Source organism: Schistocerca cancellata, chromosome 4 (assembly GCF_023864275.1).
Source record: "Schistocerca cancellata isolate TAMUIC-IGC-003103 chromosome 4, iqSchCanc2.1, whole genome shotgun sequence".
Classification (NCBI taxonomy): Eukaryota; Metazoa; Arthropoda; class Insecta; order Orthoptera; family Acrididae; genus Schistocerca; species Schistocerca cancellata.
In genome coordinates, this window is record NC_064629.1 from 712,126,422 (window position 1) to 712,132,150 (window position 5,729).

Genomic DNA, 5,729 nt, shown 5'->3' on the forward strand with positions numbered 1-5,729 from the left:
ATTTCATTGGTATATGCTAAGTTCAATGATGTGAAAGTACATCTCTCTTATAATTAAACCCAGGATATCCGACTTACCACAATTTTTTTTAATTTATATACCAGCGACGTCATGTATACTCCGAAAATTAAAAATCCAAAACAGGACAAAACAGAAATGACTGAGAAAATTCTTTTGGACAGCAACAAAAGTAACTTGCAAAAAATACACTATTAAATCTCTTCGAAGTGGAGAGAAAGGAAATAAACTTTAAAAAACGTGTATTCAACTGTGATGACAACTACATTATAAGATAAGGGGCAGTCACATGGAAGAGAGACAGATGGAAAAGAAAGTAAACTATTTATTTCAAAAGTAATAGCCATAATTGTTAATACATCTATCGCACTGTGAGAAAAGACGGTTAATGCCTTCATGAGAAAATGTCTGCGGTTGTCCACGGAACAATGATTGTAGCCGGGCTTTCATCTCTTCATCAGAATCAAATCAACAGCCACGAATGTCTTTCTTCACGTCTCCAGAAATATGGAAATCGCATGGGAAAAGATCAGGACTGTGTGGAGAATGTTTAAGGGCTACCCAACGAAACTTGTACAGCATAGTCGAAACAACCTTGGTAACAAGTGGGCGGTCAATTTGTTGTCAGTTGTTTGCACTGTGTTGTAAAGTTTCGCAAGGTTGTCCTAACACGCGCTACATACAGTCCCGATCTCTCTGTGCAATTTACAAATTCTTGGAGACATTTCAGGCCGTCGATATGTTTCGAAAGAAGAGGTGCACTGAAGGCATTGACCGTCGCATCACAGTTATGTATAAAGTTAGGGCGATTACTTTTGAAATAACAGAGTTTACTTACTTTCTCCTTCCTCTTCTTCTTTCTACTGCCCCTCATAATTTGTTTGCTTCGAAAACATAACATGTGGCCATTTAAATGGATTTTAATACTTCTTACTATTTAATGTTAGCTAGCATAAATAAAGTAGAGTAAAATGTTTTCGACACTACATATTTTTGCGTTGATTGAATAAAGCATAACCCAGGATGAGTATTAAAGTACATAAATATGGGAAATCTTCCAAAACTACCCTAAACTGACCGCTATAATTAGCAGTATAGGACTGAACTAAAGCCGTTGTCGTTTCCGCGGTTTATCGTTGATCCACAGCAACGGCACTGCGTGGTTAGCAACTCTATGATGGATGTTGGGCGATGTTGCCCTCCCCCCCCCCCTCCCCCCACCACCACCACCCATAGTGTTTCCTGGAGATAACGCATTTTCGAACAGCGTGGAAGTGTTCTTCGGGCAAAAAGTAGGTGTGCCGTGTAAAATAGAATGTAAAGTCAGCAAGCTGTCGCGTGTCTTCTTTGCCCACAGAGAAATGGGAAACTACTGTGTTGTTTGCGTGGCGCAGTAAAAAGAAGGGAGCGGCCTTGTAGGATTCGGGACGGATGTTATACAGGTAAACGGGAGCCTTGATCAAAATGTCTGGGAGCTGCCATCTAGTCCACTCGTCAGGGTGTTGGGCCAATTCGTTTCCACATCTCGATAAAGGGTGTGCGTAGAAGCAATAGAGAGAAGATTGGGGACTTTACTTCGATTCTGTGCCGCAAAGATTCACATTCACCTTAACCCTTCGAGTACCAGTGGTTCCTGCCTGGAACCACTACTTCATTAATTTTTTTGAAGTAGCAGTGCTTTTAGCGTGAAACCACCGATGCTATTGGAAGACAGACATCTAGTAGTACACTGAGGTACTTCTACGAATGTAAGGCATTGTAGCAGTCACATAAAGAGTTAAAATCAACAGCCGACACGTAGACTGTGGCTCTGAGCACTATGGGACTTAACATCTCTGGTCATCAATCCCCTAGAACTTAAAACTACTTAAACCTAACTAACCTAAAGACATCACACACATACATACCCGAGGAAGGATTCGAACCTGCGACCGTAGCAGTCACGCGGTTCTGGACTGAAATGCCTAGAACCGCTAGGCCACCGCGGCCGGCCATAGACTGTGAGATGCGGATTTTTTTATAGTGGCCATATTGAGATCATTGACAGTGAAAGTATATCTAAAGTTATTGTAACGTATGCTTTAGTTTGTAGTACTGCTTTTGTTGGTGGTTTCGAAATGAAATCACTGAGGCAGTATGTAGTTCTGATACAACATTTGTTAACTTTTAGGCTCATTTTTGCTTGTTCTTGATTCCTGTAACTTATCTTAGGCGTTGTAAGTTCATCGAAGTTACGAGCTGAGGGATTTTGTGTAGGAAAAATGTGAATTTGCTTGCAAATATCACATTAAAGGATCGGTGGTTGAAAACTGTATGTCCCAGTAGCAAGAATGTGAAACCACCTCCTTAAAGTCACTGATGGTTTCCTTCTTGCCAATACTTCTTGTATTCGTTCCTTACTACTATAAGTAAGGCTAATTTTGTGAAAAATTTTAAAATTATATATTTTTTTCATAGTGTTGGGAGTCAAAGGGCTATCTACAGGACGGCGCCGAAATGGATCCTGTGCCAACGGCGTAATATCCTGTGAACAGGATGTGGTGTCAACGAAATAAAAAAAAAATGGTTCAAATGGCTCTGAGCACTATGAGGCTTAACTTCTGAGGTCATCAGTCCCCTAGAACTTAGAACGACTTAAACCTAACTAACCTAAGGACATCACACACATCCATGCCCGAGGCAGGATTCGAACCTGCGACCGTCGCAGTCGCGCGGTTCCGGACTGAAGCGCCTAGAACCGCTCGGCCACCGCTGCCGGCTGTCAACGAAATAAATGGCTCTGAGCACTATGGGACTCAACTGCGGTGGTCATAAGTCCCCTAGAACTTAGAACTACTTAAACCTAACTAACCTAAGGACAGCACACAACACCCAGCCATCACGAGGCAGAGAAAATCCCTGACCCCGCCGGGAATCGAACCCGGGAACCCGGGCGTGGGAAGCGAGAACGCTACCGCACGACCACGAGATGCGGGCTAAAACGAAATAAATCCAAATTATACAGTAACTGCTAAAGCCAAATTATTGACCACTGCTCTTTTCAGTTCAGACTCTGTAGTTTCGTGATGTCACAGACAATTATTGCTTGAAATGTGTGAGAATTCGCTAATGAATAAGAAATCAACCTCAAGCTTCTATGAGGGGAAAACTGCCTGACCCATCTTGATCCCCCTTTCGGAGACTGTGCTTGTGAATAATGTGTAGTTCGTCTCCCCAATACAGGATAAATGTGGAGCATAATATGTCAAACAGTAGGCGTGACGTAGCCTCAGTCATTCGGACAGCTGTTTGAAGACGTCAGAGATATTTAGAAAAGCAATTCGGATGTGAGAAGCCCATAAGGAGCTGACGCCCTTCGCCAGTTCCATTTCCGTTTAGTATGCGCTTAGCTCGGGCGCTTGACTCTGCGACCTGTGCTACTCAGGCGGATCTGCCCTATTGGGACGTCATGTCACGGGCCAATGGCTGGCCTTTCGTGTCAGAGCCACGCCGAGCACAATGGGGTGGGTTTTTACGGTGTTAACAGGGTGCACTCCCCCACAGAGGGCGCTGCGGCCGCGTCGGTCAATGCCGGCGGCGTGCGCACGCGCAGCATCCCGCGTCGCGGCCACCGGCCTGGGCGGGGCAGTTTCCCGGGCGCAGCCATGTAGCAGTCACGCAGCCTCTTGCGGGTCCGCGCTCTCACGTTTTTTGTTATTGACGCGTTATTATTTTCCTTTCCCGAGAGGTCCGCTAGCGGAAGGGGGTACGAGAGCGGCGAGCGGTGTCTGGTGTCAGCTGTATGCGAGTCCGCCAGCCGGCGAGCTGCTACTGCGTACAATCGCAGACGCGGTGCTGACTCCTCGCGTCCAGTTGCAGAACCAAGCGCCGCTCTGAAGCAATGAGCCACGCGCAAAGTAAGTGTGCGCTAGCAACGCGTACCGCCTGGCATCGCTTCCGTTACGACGCTTAGATGCTTCACTAATTTTTTAAAATCAAATGTGGCCACTAAAATTGCACATAACAGTTGCAAACTGTGCACGAATACTTAATCTTCAAAGCTACGATATGACAACAATAGGAAAACAGTTAAGGGAATGTTGTATAGTTTTACGAATTGCTTACAGCGCGGCAGTGTCTTTCTTTTCTGAGCCAGTCTGAGATGCTTTCTTGACAATATATGAACAAACTTCTCATGTTATTTTTCGTTTTGTGGATTCAACGCTTGTTCTCTGCGAGCTGGTTTTTATACTACTGCGGTGATAAAATATATTAGACACCACAGTAAAGTAAATACTGGCATCGAATGACTACAGGGCGCGGTTCCAAGCTCACAACTTCAGTACTCTGTCCGCTGGGATTACATTAGGACAGATTCGTTAGAATTCATCTTTAACGTGCATTTAGAAGCATGATTTATATTTATCGAAATTCTTCCAATCCATCTGTGGCTTGACTCAACAAACCAGTGTTTAATAGTATTAGTTGAAAACATTTCTGGTTGCAATTTTAGTTTTTTTATTTATCAACTACGCGTTTCATCTTATTCAGGCATCTTCAGGCTGAAATATAGATCAGCCTGAAGATGCCTAAATAAGGTGAAACGCGTAGTTGATAAATAAAAAAATTAAAATAGCAACCAAGACTGTTTTCAACTAATACTATTCATATCTATGAAGTAATTCTGAAACTGAATTTTAATCATTAATTTCTACTGAGTGGGCTTAATTCAATATGTATTATTGTAATTACTCAATTGTTTCGTATCCACTCACGTATACCAGAGAGATTACAGGTTTTTTGTAAAGTCATAAAATGAAATATCGAGAAGCGTCTCAGATCTGAATATTGCATACCCTAATTTAAACAAGCGATGGCTACTGAAAGTAATTAAAGAATCAATTTCCTTTTGCTGTCTCTATGTCAGTCATTACTCACCTTGAAGGCTAGCAGTGACTTACAGTAAATCTGGAAAATAATTTTAGTTTCTCACATCAATCATCTGATAACAATTAACCATGTTCAACAATGACATCCTTATCAAGGTTACAAAAACGTGTTGTATGGAGGGAAGTATTTATATTTAGGACAAGGTAGTTAGCAAACAGCGAAACTATGCATTCGTAGACATCAATCGTTCCTGAAATTTGTTTATTTGCAGCCAAGATAGACACGAAGCCCAAGCCTACTACAGTAGTATAAGTTTATATGCCAACTAGCTCTGCACATGATGAAGAAATTGATGAAATATATGCTGAGATAAAAGAAATTATTCAGGTAGTGAAGGGAGACGAAAATTTAATAGTCATGGGTGACTGGAATTCGATAGTAGGAAAAGGGAGAGAAGGAAAAATAGCAGGTGAATATGGAATGGGGTTAAGAAATGAAAGAGGAAGCCGCCTGGTAGAATTTTGCATAGAGCGCAACTTAATCATAGCTAACACTTGGTTCAATAATCATGAAAGAAGATTGTATACATGGAAGAACCCTGGAGATACTAGAAGGTATCAGATAGATTATATAATGGTAAGACAGAGATTTAGGAACCAGGTTTTAAATTGTAAGACATTTCTGGGGGCAGATGTGGACTATGGCCACAATCTATTGGTTATGAACTGTAGATTAAAACTGGAGAAACTGCAAAAAGGTGGGAATTTAAGGAGATGGGACCTGGATAAACTGACTAAACCAGAGGTTGTGTAGTTTCACGAAGAGCATAAGGGAACAATTAA